Source organism: Elephas maximus, chromosome 9 (assembly GCF_024166365.1).
Source record: "Elephas maximus indicus isolate mEleMax1 chromosome 9, mEleMax1 primary haplotype, whole genome shotgun sequence".
NCBI classification, from domain to species: domain Eukaryota; kingdom Metazoa; phylum Chordata; class Mammalia; order Proboscidea; family Elephantidae; genus Elephas; species Elephas maximus.
In genome coordinates, this window is record NC_064827.1 from 26,414,764 (window position 1) to 26,432,005 (window position 17,242).

General features: G+C 39.5%; 1 protein-coding gene across 20 annotated transcripts in view; it reads right to left on the minus strand.

Annotated features, from left to right (window-relative positions):
• BNC2 (basonuclin 2) overlaps positions 1-17,242 on the minus strand; it is a 487,890-nt gene that overhangs the window by 41,975 nt on the left and 428,673 nt on the right. The window contains exon 1 of one of the 20 annotated variants that reach the window (XM_049895260.1): positions 397-15,738. The exons of the other annotated variants lie outside the window; for them this stretch is intronic. The gene's annotated coding sequence lies outside the window, so the exon portion shown is untranslated. Of the gene's footprint in view, positions 1-396; positions 15,739-17,242 lie in introns of those variants that run through there. 20 annotated transcript variants of the gene reach the window in all.

Consider the following 17,242-nt stretch of genomic DNA (forward strand, 5'->3'; position numbering starts at 1 on the left):
AAAAGACAGATGGACTCAACAGCAGATAATCTGGAGGAAGTGGCTTTGAAGTCTGTGGCCCTGCAGATTACCAGGTAAATAAACGTTTGCATGAGAACGTGCTGAAACGTCTGGTTTCCCAGAGATGACTGCCATTTGATGAGTACAGTAAAACATTTTGAAATGTAAAGCTTTCAAAATGCCTCCATTTAAATGACACCAAGGTGGCTAATAACTAGCAAGTGTAAGGAAAAGGGCCACACCAATCTGAAGGATGGCTTTCAACTCTCAATTAGTTGGGCGTGTAGAAAGCTTGCATCAAGCCGCCTCATGACAGCCACAGGTTTGAAGGGAGCGGCTCGTAGCACCGATGATAAAGCTGTTTGGCAGAAGCATGCAGGCACACACATACAGTACCTCTTGGTGCACTCGCTGAACAGGCTGGAAGAAAAAGCTGTAGCAAAAGGAAAGGAAAACATGAAAGCCAGGGTTGACAGGTCTAGCCCAGGGGCCTGATGGATTCTAACTAAGCACAACCCTCAGGGCTTGGATCCCCCAGGACTGATCTTAGTGTCTGCCCTGCCTTCAGTCAATGCAGCAGCAACAGAGCAGGTGCTGCAGGCGAAAATGAAGGCACCATACAGTGAGTGCTCTTTTCTTAGTCTCTTAAACTGAAGAGAAAGCAATCCCCAGTTAAGACTAACATCATTGTGACAATCACTGAGGAGGTAAGATTTCTTCCTGACTTTCCAACTACTTAGGCTAGCATAGATATAGAACTAAGGAAAGTTAATTTCCAAATCATTAACTTTCTTTTTCTTTTAAGGTTGGATTTCATTGCCTTAGAAGCTAACGGGAGATAAGCACTCTGTATCACCTCACAGGAGATGAACATACACAGTATTTGACTGAGTTTGGCAGGTCAGTGATGATGACAGAAAGGAGAATGATGCTAGAAGGATCAATAAAAATGCAAAAATAACTGGTATACGTTGACAGATGAGGACAGCCATTAAAGAAATGACAGCAGAATTTCCTTACTCACTTTAATCTACTCTTTACACATTCTTTCCAAAAAATAAGGTTGGGAATGCTTCACTCTCCTTCCCAAAAAGCCAGCAGTAGCTCCAAGAGAACAAATAATAAATTCCCTTGCCTGGCACCCGAAGTTCCCCTCAATATGGACCCTACCTACCTTTCCAACATTATCTCTACCAAGACCTTTGATGCTCCAGCTACAAAGAGCTACCTGCCATAATCTTATCTTGCAAAATCTTACCTGCTTTGAACTTACTTGCAAAATCTTACCTGCTTTGAACCCCTCTGCCTCTCTGACAAAATCTCATCCTTGAAGGACCAACTCAAAGGAAACCTCTCTGTGAAACCTTTCCTATCCTGCCCTTTCTTTCCCTCGCCCATTCCCAGCAAGAATCATCTGCCCCTTCAATGACTTATGCTTGTATGTCATGGATGCCTCTTTATCACAGGCTTATTGGACTTTATATGCACCCTACCAAGATCAATCAGTGCAGATTAAAGTCATTAGTACTATGAATTGTAGAATGTAAGAAACTGAAGGTGGGTTGGAGACCTTCTAGTGCTACCTCTTTACTTTGCACATGAGGAAATTCTTGCCTAGCATCATGAGGCTAAATTTTGAGTAGGAGACTTGAACCAACAATCCAGCTTTCCTGACCTGCTCTAGCGTTCTTCCCACAATACCATCCTTTTGTCCTGACACAATGGAAAGAATATCCACTCCATTCCACACCTGGGTTTTAGTAGACTAGTATCAGCTGGGACTCCCACCACGCCCACACCTGCCCCTACCTGGAAGACAGTTATCTCCAATCTATGCTACTCTGACCATCACAGACAGGTCTAACATAAATGTACTCTCATTCCCCAAGTTCAGTGGTACAGGGCGGTGGCACATTACTACTAAATAATATATATATGTTGCTTCTTGGAAACAATTCCCCAATGCTTTGGGGAATGACATTACATTTACGTCGGACACGTTCTTGATCAAAGTCAAATTCTAGTGTACAAAGAACTGGAGAGCAAAATGCAAGTGTCTCTTACATAACAAGCAATCTGTAACTGCCTGTGAAGTGAATAAATGAATTCAACAGACCGTTTAATATCAGACATGGAAATAACAAACTACTAAAATCGTTAAGTATGTATGTACACTTACTTCATTTTATGTTTTACAAATAAATTCATATACTTATCAATTCCTGAATTCTCAGGTGCTCTTCCCATCAATCCTGCCATTACTCATTTTCATCCTGCATCTATCTGCTTGATATACTTTATGAGGAAAATGCCAGCACTGAGGATTCTTTTAGGGACTCTACCTGCAGGTCAAAGTAGCTACCCAGTTGCTCAAAAAGAACTGCTATCTCAATTCTGAAAACAAACAAAAAACAAAAACACACAAAGGCATAGAGGTCTCTGTTATTTGCTGAAATGCTGTTTTCATGCTAAAGGACTGCTCTAAATAACATATTCTCTGTGCCTTGGTTTCCTTATATACACATACAGTGGAGATAAAAATAGCTATCTGCTAGATACATGAGGATTAAAGAAAAATTATGATATCTACACTTTGCGGAGCCCTTTGATGAGCCAGGCAGTGCTCTGGGTGCCATATGTGTATTATGTTCATTTACCCTCGAATCAGGCCTGAAGTAGTATTATCGAACCCACTTTACAGATGGGGAAAATCGAGGTACATCAAAATTGAGTAACTTGCTAGAGTCATAAAGCCAGTTACTTCTGAAGCCAAGATTCAAACCAGCAGCCTGACTCTAGAATTGTACTGAAATGTACAGAAGGGGCTCCTGCCTCCCCCTGTCACTAGCACCCTTCCTGGATTCTCTATTTCTTTTAATGGAATCATTATTGTCCCTGAGTCTAGGTGTGAACACATATGAGTTACCTCTGACCCATCCCTATGTTAAGTCAGTTGTCCAGTGAGATAACATACTTGTCTCCTGCATCTGCCACTTTGAGCCTATTCTTATTGTCACAAGCTCAGTAATGCCGCACATTACTTCCTAATTGGATCATTTTAACGTTGCTCTTTCTTCCTTCCCGCTCATTCCTTTCACTCCACTCATATTTTGACTATATTCTGATGCCAAGTTACTTTTCCTAAAGTGCACCTCTGGTCACATTATGATCCCTCCCTCCAAAGTAAACGTCAATGGCTTCGCCAAATGACTTAAGCATAAATTCCTCACCTGGCATTCAAGGAGTGCTTCTACTCTAGCTTTTAAGGCTTCCTTCTTGTATACATGCTCTCACATTTTAGCTAATCTGTACAGCTTAACTTTCGGTGGACGTACCACACTTATCCACCACTACATTTTTTATTATCCTGTCCCTTCCATTTGGAATGCCATCATCAAACTGTTGGGAGCCCATCATCATTTAACACCCCTCTCTCAAATGTTACCTTTGTCACAAGTCCTGTGAATTGGTCAGAATTTCCATTTTTCTTGCGGTTTTTACCTTATCCCATTTTTATATTTACGTGTCGCATACAATCCGGGTTAACCCCTTGCAGTGTAACAAGCCCCTTGAGTATAGAGACTCCAGAACACTAATCCTTCTATCCCTACAACAAACTGTGTTATTTTAAATACCTAATTCATTTATGTCAAACTGACCATTTGTCCTTTCTGTAAGACCAACTCTAATCCCTAGAGATGCACACTAAAAAAAAAAAAAAATTTTTTTTTTTTTTATGCACACTAGATTTTAAAAAATAGACAGTGTAAGATCAAAGCATAAGTTTTCCAATGTCTGTTTAACCCACACCCACTGCCATTAATATTTGCAAAACCACGTATCTAACAGTTTTACCTTAAACCCACCGCCCCTTTATGAACCTAAAAAACAAACACATGTATAGGGTTGCTATGAGTCGGAATTGACTCGAAGGCACTGGGTTATGTTTTATGATACAAGTAAAAATCCATTTTTCTGGGAATACTTTAAGACCCTGGTCAGGCTTCAGAGTTCAGATTGTCATAGAGTTGTCTACAGGTTTGAAGACAAAAACTTGAACTGCTAAAATTTAGAAACAAATGACAATACAGAAAAAAACTGACTATCAAAAGAAAATACACTAGGAGAAAAAATAAATTTAAAGATGAGCAACTAAACATTAGAAGGGGAGCCCCAAAATGCAAATGTGGGAGATGAGTATACATTTAAAGGTAACAAACTATACCAAAAAAAAAAAGAAAAATCCACTTCTAGACTAAATTGAATCACTCAATGGTGAGAATGAATACTAGGAACATTTAAAAAAAAATCTAACTGAAACAATGAGTTTGAAGTTATCTCAGGACCATCAGAGGGAGCAGAAGCAAGCATGGTAGAAAAATTTCTTTTATAGGAGATTTGGTAAAACTAAAATGGAAAAGAGAAAATAAATGTACAGGTGTATGGAAGTAGAGCACAGATGAGTCAATTTTGGATATATCTTAATACGAAGCTCTGGTTGTGTATCACAAAGAAAATATACAGAATAGAAGCCAAAAAATTACAGAAAATGGAAGAACATTAATGAATCAGTACGAATTATATTGAAAAGGAAATATTACAGAACGCTTTTCAGCTAGTATAGGTTAAGAAATATAAAAGGATTTTATTCATTTTAGTTTTCATACCCCTTATCATTTGTTACTTCTAAAACAGCGGCTGCAGTGGTTCCATAGACTATAAGGTAATGGACTTGGTTTCCTTAGAAGCACACTGACTTTTACAATTAATGAGCTGCCTCTCTAAAGGAATCACAGAGCTATAAAACATCTCAAGCCACCTTTTAAGAAGGTCAACTATTTGTTGATTTTCTAAATCACCAGAAGAACCTTTTTTTCTTTAATCATCATGTATATTTGAGGAAAAAGTATAGTATTAAATAAAAACTATGGAGGGCTTTAGTTATTTTAATAAAAGATCAAAATTTCATTACAGGAAGGAATGTGAATAATGCTGCATTTTTTTTGGAATTATCTATCAAGGCAGGATACAAATTTTTTGTCATCCAACTTGTCTTCTCTTTTGGAGTCTGTTTTCATGAAGTCTAAAACAGACATTGTCTAGAAATTTGCATACTCTGTTGTCTTTATTTTCAATTTTCTCAGGGATGGAGAACCTTCCTAAGGTTACCCTGCTAGACCACAAGGCACAGCATATGTGAACTTTTGTAGACAAATAAAGGGGGCACTATTTTTACCAGGTCAGCAGCAGGCAAGTAAAAGGTGCCCAGTGGTAGCCACTCTTGAACCCACTTCTGTCTACTTTCCCCTAACTGTTCTCCTAGATGACATTTCTCAGCAGTACTTCTGCTTCACTTTTTTTCACCCCAATGAGGAAGCAAGTACAGTGTCCTTTTAAATGGGGATAGATGTAGATGCTAAAAAACTCTAGCAAATTCTGTTGGTATAGTAAATAAGGCATATTCCACATTAACACCCAAGAAGTAAATGGAATAAGGTAAATAAACAACTCTAAGGTAATATTTTGTTGTAATTTCTCTAACCCATAAAGTGTTTTCAAGTTTATGCTATCTCACATCCATCATTATGAGAATCAATTACGACTGTATTTGATAAGTGGGAAGAGTTCTAGTTAGTAGTATTGGGAAGAGTGGTGTGTGTGTGTGTGCGCGCACCCATGTGTTTCTCCGCACAAAGAGGGACAGAGAGAGAACGCTGTGCTAAGTCTCTATATCCTTTACCTCTCAATTCTAAGACAGTAGAGAATAAGAAAGGAGTATTAATATCTGAATGTGCCAGAAGTGCCCCCCTACTTGTGTTCTGTTCTGTACCTGTTCATTACACACAATACAAAAATGAAGTAGTGCCTAGGGGGAAAATGTTAGAAAATGGGAGTGTCCATAGGTAAATCTTCAAGCTTATCTTTCAGTCTTTCCTCCTCATATGGAATGCTATGCAGGTTAGGTTTTATCTACCGTATGTGGGGTCACCAGATGAGCCCCAAGTTCAGTGATTCTCTGGAGGACCCACAGAATTCAGCATACAGTAGCACTCATGGCTAGGAATTATTACAGCTAAAGGACACAAAGCAAAACCAGCAAAGGAAAAGGCACGGGGCAGAGTCCAGAGGAAATCAGGACTACACTTCCAAGAGTTTTCTCCCCGAGGAATCAAATAGCATCAAATTGTGACAACACATGTGAAGTGTTATCTACAAGGAAAGCTCATCAGAGACTTAGGCCCAAGGTTTTTATTGGGGGCTGGTCACATAGGCACCCTCTGCTTAGCATATCAAAATACTCGACACTGAGAGGGAAAGCATATATGTTCAGCATGTAACATAGTGTTTACACAGTTTGGCACAGTGAGCCACTCTTATCAGTTAGAGAATGATGGGAACACTGTCAGTGGGAACACTCCCAAAATCCTAGTTCCCAGATGCCAGGCAAAAGCTAACCTTGCAAGCAGGTCTTTCTAAGGACAGCAATCTCATCCTGCTACGTTAACTCTTTTCTGCACATCTATCTATCACTGTTCCACCTCTGCCATCCTACACAAAAGTAGATTCTGTAACGGGGATTCTAGATGGGCATAAGCTCAGCTCTGATACTCAATCCAGGAATGGGTGGGCCACTGGGTGATGTTGTTAGGTGTCACTGAGTCAGTTCCAACTCACAGCAACCCTATGCACAACAGAACAAAATATTGCCTGGTCCTATGCCTTTTTCACCATCATTGTTATGCACGAGCCCATTGTTTCAGCCACCGTGTCAAATCGTCTCATTGAGGGTCTTCCTCTTTTTCACTAATCCCCTACTTTACCCAGTGTGATGTCCTGCTCCAGGGACTGATCCCTCCTGATAACATGTTCAAAGTATGTGAGACGAAGTCTTGCCATCCTTGCTTCTAAGGAGCATTCTGGTTGTATTTCTTCCCACACAGATTTGTTCATTCTTTTGGCAGTTCATGATATATTCAATATTCTTTGCCAAAACCACAATTCAAAGGCATCAGTTCTTCCTGACTCTTCCTTATTCGTTGCCCAGGTTTTGCATGCATATGAGGTGATTGAAAACACCATGGCTTTGGACAGGTGCAGCTTATTCTTCAAGGTGACGTCTTTGCTTTTTAACACTTTAAAGAGCTCTTTTGCAACAGATTTGCCCAATGCAATGTGTCGTTTGATTTCTTTGCTGCTTCCATGGGTGATGATTGTATATCCAAGTAAAATGAAATCCTTGACAACTTCAATTTTTTCTCCATCATGGTGTTGCTTGTTGGCCCAGTTGCAAGAATTTTTTTTTTTTTTTAATGTAGAGGTGTAATTCATACTGGAGGCTGTAGTCTTTGATTTTCATCATTAAGTACTTCAAGTCCTCTTCATTTTCAGCAAGGAAAGTTGTGTCACCTGCATATCGTAGGCTGTTAATGAGTCTTCCTCCAAGCCTGATGCCACATTTTTCTTCATACAGTCCAGCTTCTCAGGTTATTTGTTCAGCATACAGATTGAATAACTTGTTATGATCCACACACTCAAATGCCTTTACATAGTCAGTAAAACACAGGTAAACATCTTTCTGCTATTCTCTGCCTTCAGTCAAGAGTCATCTGACATTAGCAGTGATATTCCTGCTTCCACATCCTCTTCTGAATCCAGCATGAATTTCTGGCAGTTCCCTGTGGATTTACTGCTGCAATGGCTTTTGAAAGATCTTAAGCAAAAATTTAATTGCGTGTGATATTAATGATATTGTTCAATAATTTCTGCATTCAGTTGGATAACCTTTCTTTGGAATTGGCATAATTATGGATCTCTTCCAGTCATTTAGCCAGGCAGCTGTCTTCCAAGTTTCTTGGCAAAAAGGAGTGAGCACTTCCAGCTCACATCTCAATTGGTATTCTGTTAATTCCTAGAGTCTTGCTTTTCGCCAGTGTCTTCAGTGTAGCTAGGATTTCTTGCTTCAGTACCATCAGTTCTTGATCATTCGCTACCTTCTGAAATGGCTGAACATCGACCAGTTCTTTTTGATACAGTGACTCTGTGTATTCCTTCCACCTTCTTTGATTCTTCCTGCATCATGGTATTTTACCCATAGAATCCTTCACTATTACAACCCAAGGCTTGAATTTTTTCTTCAGTTCTTCCAGCTTGAGAAATCCCTTTTGATTTTCTAACTCCACGTCTCTGCACATGTCATTATAATACTTTCTCTTCTGGAGCCGCCCTTCGAAGTATTCTGTTCACCTCTTTTACTTCATCATTTCTTCCATTGGCTTTAGCTACTTGATGTTCAAGAGCAAGTTTCATAGTCTCTTCTGACATCTATTTTGCTCTTTTCTTTCTTTCCAGTCTTTTTAATGACAACTTGCTTTCTTCATGTATGACGTCCTTGATGTCATTCCACAACTCATCTGGTTTTTGGTCATTAGTGTTCGATGTGTCAAATCTATTCTTGAGATGGTCTCTAAATCCAGGTGAGATATACTCAAGGTCGTACTTTGGCTCTCATGGACTTCTTCTAATTTTCTTCAGCTTCAAACTGAACTTGCATAGGAGCAACTGATGGTCTGTTCTATAGTCAGCCCCTTGCCCTGTTCTAACTAATGATATTGAGTTTTTCCATCATCTCTTTCTACAGATATAGTCGATTTGATTCCTATGTATTCCATTTGGCGAGGTCCACATATATAGTCACTGTTTAGGTTGTTGAAAAAAGGTATTTGCAATGAAGAAGTCATTGGTCTTGAAAGATTCTATCATGTGATCTCTGGCATCGTTTCTCTCACCACGGATATATTTTCCAACTACCGATCCTTCTTCTTTGTTCCAACTTTCACATTCCAATCACCAGTAATTATCAATGCACCCTGATTGCATGTTTGATCAGTTTCAGACTGTAGAAGTTGGTAAAAATCTCCCAATTTCTTCATCTTTGGCCTTAGTGGTGGGTGTATAAATTTGAATAATAGTCGTATTAGCTGGTCTTCCTTGTAGGCATATGTATTTTATCCTATCACTGACAGTGCTATACTTCAGGATGGGTTTTGAAATGTTCCTTTTGATGATGAATGCAATGCCATTCTTCTTTGTCATTCCCAGCACAGTAGACCATATGACTGCCTGATTCAAAATAGCCAAAACCAGTCCATTTCAGCTCACTAATGCCTGATGTCGATGTTCGTGCATTCCATTTCATTTTTGATGATTTCCAATTTTCATAGATTCACACTTCGTACATTCCATGTTCTGATTATTAATGATGTTTGCAGCTGTTTCTTCACATTTTGAGTCACACCACATCAGCAAATGGAGGTCTGGAAAGCTCCATCCCTGTCATTAAGGTAGATTTTACTTAGAGGATGCAGCTCTTCCCCAGTCATATTTTGAGTGCCTTCTAACCAGGGGCTCATCTTCCGGCACTATATCAGACAATGTTTTGCTGCCATTCATAAGGTTTTCACTGGCTAATTTTTTTCAGAAGTAAACTGCCAGGTCCTTCTTCCTAGTCTGTCTTAAGTCTGGAAGCTCAGCTGAAACCTGTCCGCTATGGGTAACCTGCTGGTATTTGAATACCAGTGGTATAGCTTCCAGCACCATAGCAACATGCAAGTCCCCACATCGACAAACTGAAAGAAGCGTTGGGGCAGTGGATGATAGAAGGGGATATATGTCTTTATTTGAGCTTTGGAAGGTATGATTTATTAGTGCCCTCTACCATGTCAAGTTCAACAAACATTACTGAAAACTTAGCCAAAAGGGGAAAAATCCTACCATTGTAAACTGCACAATAATAGATACACATGATATTAAGACTCACAGGTGCTAGCTTCACTTCCTTCACAGGGCATCCATTCAAATGTGTTTAATGTATCGAATGGTATAGAAGATGCAACTACTGGCTTCCCAAAGAGTTCTGTTGTCCAGTAGTTTCTGGAAAAGCAGCTTTTATAGTCCCTTTCAACAATCACTTCTAATAATAAAAATCAATATGAGGATGTTTACAAATCTCTTGGTTTTGATTTTGCATTTAGATAAGAGTAAAAATCTTCACTGTCTGAAACTGGCTTGTCGGTTTTTGTCCTACAAATGTTACATAGCCTCCTTATTTATGGTACTCTGCTAGAAACGTAAGATAACTTAGGAAGAGGAAACCAAAGCAGCATTTTGGTTTCACACCAAACCACCAAGCATATCTAAAGGCATACAAAATAAAATTCTTATTTTAAGTCAACATTCCCTAAAGCCCTTTGGAAAAGTAGAAATTGACCTTCGGCCCTAACTGAAGGAGCTCTCGTAAATCTACATTAGAGAGAGGTGCACTGTGAATTTGGTGCCAATGAAAAGCAACCACCACTGCTCACCAAGCACTCACTCTGTGCCAGGCACTAAGGGGAAAAGTGTTTCACATGCATTACCTCATTCAATTATTCCATCATTCAGTGCACACATGAAGGCTAGAAACTGCATTTCTGCTCAAGTCCCGAGTGAGTAGAGAACATGGAGCAATTGCCTGTACTGTCCTTCTGTTTAGCTTCCTGGTTTTAGCAAAAACAGCCCTACTGAGTAGGAAAAAAAAAAAAAAAACTGAGTAGGGACAGGGCAAAAGAAAACACATTCCTTCCACTTCACACCAGTGAGGCAAGTGCAGAAACCCCACAGGCTCCTGTGGATAACACCACTAATCAAGACAGAGATTCTTATTTAAATTAAAAAAAAACGAAAAAAAAAACTAGAGTTAAAAATGCAGCCATAGGCATGTGTCCCCCTCTTAGGATATGAGTCAGAATTCATTAGTGTGTGTTCTGACATTTGCAATCATGTCTTCCCATAACGTGACCTTCCTCCCTCCTATGAAAGGGTCTGAGATGCTCATATGCAGCCAGAAAACAGGAGACACAGCAACACCTATGGATCTGAGTGATAATTTTCTAGAGGGTGCACTTCATAAACAACATCCTAGGAGTTTTCAGGCCTTTGTAAGTAAAGCTGGCAGGTCACAGGTGTCGGATTTGTTTTCTGTGTCTTTAGGGTAAAACTCACTGCAATGGATTTTATTGAGAGTTGGGGGGAGAAGGGGTTGAAAGCTCTGGGCAAAATGAAACCTGGTGGTCTTTGATCACCTCAAGCTAACCAGGAAGAACACACCTATTTGTAAAAGTCCCTGATCCAAGGACATTACAATTCTCCAAAGAAACTCCAGTGATGCACGACAGGAGGATGGGGACTGAGGGCCCGGGCCTGAGGCACCCACACACGTAGCAACAAAGAAAACAGCATACAAACAGCAGCTGCACCATTATACAGGGAGGGCTGAGCTAGTTTCAGATCTTACACTGAAGAACAGAGACATCCCAATTAATTACAAGTAACTCAAGTGGGAAGTTGGAGCTTACATACCTATCAACGAATGAAAACAAAAAAAAAAATTGCGGCAAATACATATATTTTGCCATATATTTTTCATGTATGTAAATTCTGGACTGCACAGATTTCCTATGGCCACAGCTCCATTTTCCCCTTCTACAGGGGCTTTGAGAAAGAAAATGAAAGGAAATGGGTAAAAATGTTTCTATTATACATGCAGCAGACCGTTTTCAGGGAAATATTTTTTACCCTTAAAGAACATTTAACGTGAATTTCTGGCAAATTCGTAATACAGCTAATAAATACTTTAGTGAAGTTGAAAGCACGTATGGAGAACCCACCTCCCAGTTATATCACTGAAAATTTATGGCAGTAACACAACAAGAGCAACTGACGGGAAACTGTGTAAAATGACCAATGTGATTACTAACCAGTGACCACTGGGGGAAAAAAATGTACAAGCCCTGGTACTAAAATCTTAAAATACTTCCTTCACAGAAGTAAGGGGATGCAGAACAGAGTGGGAAAATAAATCAAAACACGACACGACACAGCATGAGTCGTGAACTCACAGACCTGCCTCTCAACCCAAAGTCTTTTACTGACTAGCTGTGTTATTTCTGAGTCTCAGTTTCCCAGCTGTGAAGCAAGAATAGTAATACCTAACTTGTAAGGTTATTACTTGGAAAACCTGGTGGAGTAGTGACTAAGCGCTGTACAGCTGCTAACCAAACGGTCAGCAGTTCAAATCTATCCGGCGCTCCTTGGAAACTCTACGGGGCAGTTCTACGCTGTCCTATAGGGTTGCTGTGAGTCAGAATCAACTCGACGGCAATGAGTTTAGTTTCGTTTGGTTTATGGTTATTACTAGGACTGAATTAAATGAAGTAATAATGCATGAGAGGCCTCACAGAGTTCTCGGGACTTAGCAGGCACACAGCAAACAGTTGCTCATATAAATGAGCATAAAGCCAAAGATTAACCAAAACCTCTACCCTGAATCTTGAATTCTGATTGTGCATATGCAAGACAGCTTAAAAAATAGTAAAGCAATAAGTGACATAAAAGACTTTTAGGGGCACAGGTTATAACTTAAAAAAAAATTGTATTAGGTCTTCTTTAATTACTAAAAAAGTACAAAATTATTGGGTTAGCTTAAAATTCCTTTGGTTACAGGTGCTATGTAAACATGCAGAGATACAATTCTGTACCCTAATTAATAAGAGAGGTTTTCTGAACATTTTACATGCAAATGCCACTCAATGATAAGTCTTTCAAAAAATGCTCACTTTATCCTGTTTATGTTTGTTCAGTCTGTATGTACGAAAAGAGTGTGCACAGGCAAAGAAACCAGGAGCTTCTATGTTCTTAAGAAAAGTATGGCAGGAATCCATTTCTGCTTCTCCAGAAGTGTAGAACATCCTTCATAGAAGAGAGAAGCCACTTGAATGAGGATTTATGATGTGATTAGAGCCAAATACCTCAAAAATGAAGCAATCATATAGGTTATTTTGTAAATATTTTATTAATCCTCTAAGAGCCCTCTAAGTGAGGCCTCCCAGATACTTATATTCTTAATCTGCTATGAATAAACGTTTCTATCCAGTGCCTGCATTCCAATGACCCAGGACTAAACGGGAGTATAAGAAGGTTTCGGGTATCACAGGCACAACTCCCTGTCAAGACACTGAACCCAGTGACAGGCTCCCTCGCCAGGGACGGCTCGCTCCAGTGATTCAAGGAGGTTACAAAAGTACAACAGGCCTTGATGTCAGCTACGTGGTTTTACATACCTACTATGTCAGGGGCTCTCAACCTTCCTGGTAATTTATATTCCTTTACTAACAATATCTTCTACCTGCCACTGAGCTGGAGTTCCACTCACTTCTCTTCTATTTGCAGTTCACAAATGCTGGCCATGTTCTCCTCAAGGTATGTAGGTAAACAGAATCTTGCTTCTGCTTCCTAACAAGTATTTCTCTAAAACCTTTCCTTGATTTCATTCACACGCCTCCAATTGTAGACATAGTTATGAGATAAATTCAGGGCCGCCTGCCTTTCATTAACATGCAGCTCCTATTAACATTTAATGAGTGTCCATCGGCAAATCTACGGATTGCTTTTCCACTCCCACCCTCTCAGAGTTCCTCCTGCTGTCTCTGAGCTACCCTGGATCTCTTCACTCACATTATTTTTTTAAAACTCAAAATCGTCTCCATTCACCAGCTAAAGAAAAGTTAAGTCATGCTAGTTGGACCACGTCATACCACTTTAAATTAAATGTGACTTTAAGAATTCGTAAAGTGAGCCACTTAAGAAAAACCTCAGGAGCAACCCCAGGAGGCTTTTGCCCCCAACTCTTATACTAAGATGGAGGCATCTACACCTGTACCTTCCCTACCTTCTCTATGAACACCTTCTCCAAATTTGAATAATGTTTGCCTTAAAGCACAAACTAATACAAAGTGGAAATCAGGACCAAACCTTATGCTTTATGTTGGAAAATGGTTAACATAAAGAGTCAAAAGACTTAAGTTTGAAGAAAAATAAGAAGAAGGAAAATAAAATAAAAACACCTAACAACAAAGTTGCTGGAATCTAAACTCACAAAGGGCTTTAGCTGTACAACAGTAAGAATCATTCTGTCTTCCAGCTACATTCCTGCCTCTTTCACAATGGAAATGGAAAAGGAAAAGAGAGAACACATCAGCAATCTGCAAGGGGGATCCAAAGAAAAGGTCATTTGCTCCATTACTGCTTGTTCTTGGTCTGCACATCCTCCTCCTTAGCCAGCTCAGAAATGCCCCTCCCTCTCTCTGTTCTTTGTTTTCATCCATGTTGTTCAAGTTATTTAAGGTTATCTCTCTTGTCCCAATGGCCCAATCTGAAGTTTCTTCCCTTCCACTCTTCTTGTTTGATTTCCTGATTTTACTCCCAAATATCTAGATCTATCCTCCTCCTTCTCCATAATTGACCTTTGCCCCCATCAGAGCTCAGCCTTTTTTCTTTCTTTCACTACCCTACTACACCTGCCTCTCTTGTTCTGTTTCCTTTCTTCACCTTTATCATTAATTCCATTTTTGTTTAGAGAAAGGAAGGTTACTATGAAAGGTGTGCAGCCAGACTGGTAGAAGCCGAGAGTGTGTACACTGTGTGTGGCCCAGGAAACATTGATAAGCTCATGGAGAATGAAATGAAGCTAACTTTCAGAAGGTTTAACCAGGGTGAATAAGATGTTCTGTGGTCATTTTGGAAAATAAAGAAAAATGACTACATTGAAAATTTGTCTCTGTGAGCATACAAGTATCTACTAAATCCCTTGATTCATCCATCCAAATGGAAGGTGTTCTCAATACCATTTCACTGCTCTGACAAAATTAGAATTACATTTCCATATCGCAAATGAGGGTTACATATCAACATTGACGGGAGATTATTTCCCAATTCCTCCTCTGAGTACAAAACTCATAACTCAAGAAGACAAAGATAAATGGTTTAAAAATGGGGAGGGAGAATGCAGTGCAGGCTAATTATAGCTAGAGATAGATAGACAGATACACATATACATACAATTGCTACTAGGTGCCAAAATGTCAATTCTGACTCATAGCAACCCTATAGGACAGAATAGAACTCCTTTTTCTGACAAGGTCCTTCATGACTTACCTACAAGACTTACCTACAAGACTTACCTCTGGTGAATCTCACCCTTCCCCTGTCCATGCTTTAGCAATATTGATTCATAAAAATCTAGAACATGCCATCACTTCTCACAATTCTATGTTTTAGCAGATACTGTTCTGTTAGCCTGGACAAAAAACTGGTCCTGAGAAAGTTCTCCTCTCATCTTTTAAGTGTCATCTCAAATGCTACCCATCTTCTTTAGGAAGCCATCCTGATTGTCCAAGGCACATTTAGATGCTCCCTCCTCTATTTAACGCCACACTAACACTGGTTAACAATGGTTAAGGTGTATTCAACATTTGCTTTATACCATGTATTTTGCGAGGCACTTTACCTGTACTATCTGGATTAATTTCCTCAACAATAACCACAAGGTAAGTACTATAATTATTGCTAAGGTAAATACTATAATTATTGTAAACTGAGCTTAGAAAGGTTAAAAATCTTGTCCAAGGTGACACAGCTAACATAAAGCAGGGGAGGTATTTGGGCCCAAGTATGGTACCCAAGTGCATACTCTTGTACCTCCATTTGTCCATATCTCCAACAGCACAATATCGTAGAACATTGTCACTGTTGGTTTGCATGACAACAGAGACAGTAACTTTTCACCTCTATAATAAAGCATTTGGCACAAAGCAAGCTCATGATAAATGCCTGCTGGGTGGATATATTTTATATATATATATATATATATATATATATATATATATATATATCCAAAAAACCAAACCCACTGCCATTGAGTTGATTCCGACTCATAGTGACCCTATAGGACAGAATAGAACTGTCCCATAGTTTCCAAGGAGAGCCTGGTGGATTCAAACTGCCGACCTTTTGGTTAGCAGCCATAGCACTTAACTACTACACTACCAGGGTTTCCATATATATATATACACACACACACATATATACCCAGTGCCATCGTATATATATATATGTATAGGTTAAAATATTGGCTTTTTAAATTAGTTATGAGCTATTCTGCTGATGTGTCGTGGAATACGATATTTTACATCTGCATGTGCTTTGTACATTTTAAACACTTTTAGCAAAACAGGTAGAACACATGACAACATTTTAATTTATAAAAGAGTATCTCTTGCTTTCACCTTAGAGCAACAGGAAGGAAGCTCAAAAAGAGATGTTCAAATCATGTCAGCAGTTTCTTTAGAATCTGTAGGGATAAATTGTAAAGCCCAACAAAAATTATATTCCCTGCACTGACACAAAAGAAAAAAGGAGAACAGCACAGTACACGTATATAAACTCACTTCTTTTCCACTTTGTTCCCTTTCCCAGTGGGAGGGAAACGCAGACAGACAGATATAGATATGCACAGGGAGAGTGTATGAGTGTGTGTGTTATGGGAGGGGACAGGTAAGATGGTAACAGGCTCTGAAAGACATGCTGGTCTGCGCTTGTCTAAAGAGAGAATGATGCAAATTAGAAATTAGGAAAAAGCTAAGAGATAAGCTTTCTGAATATGTCCTGATAGCTTTATCTTCTGCCAGATTCTTGCCCATTTATCTACTCTCCTTCACGAGAAGGTGAGCTTTTTGAGGACAAAAATTCAGAAGAGCTCACTTGCCTCAGTCATCCTTCTTGAAGACTGGATCCCCCATTCCCTCAGCCCCAAACCAGTCTCCAGCCTTCAAACACAACAAATCTTCTAAAATACAACTAAGATCCACATCTTACATCCCCTTTCCTTTTTAAGTCTCTTGGAGGCAAAGACTATGTTTTATCAAATATAAACACTGGCAGGGGATACATCACAGAATCTAGACTTTAAAAGGATAATGTGAGAAGTTCTGAGAAAACAGCAAGTTGATATGGGGGTTTGGGGGAGGTGAAATAGAAAGCATTTGCTTTCAGTTACGCTGATTTGGATTTGCTGATAGTGCTGCAAGGCATCAAAGGTCAGTGGACATTTAAAAATGTGAAATGTGGTGCAAAAGCAAGGTAGAGGCATGGAGATCAGACGTAAGTCATCCACACAGACGTGGCCATCGTACCTATGGCAAATTTTCAAGGCACATCTAGAGAGACAGAAGACATAAATGGTGTAGCACAGACATGTATGAGACCACACTGGAGCTGGGCAAGCAAGTAGGATGAGTGAATTAGATGGCTCCCACCTCTTTCCCTCTGAGGTGCTCCCAGTGTGCAGCCAGATAGACTGAATGGCACT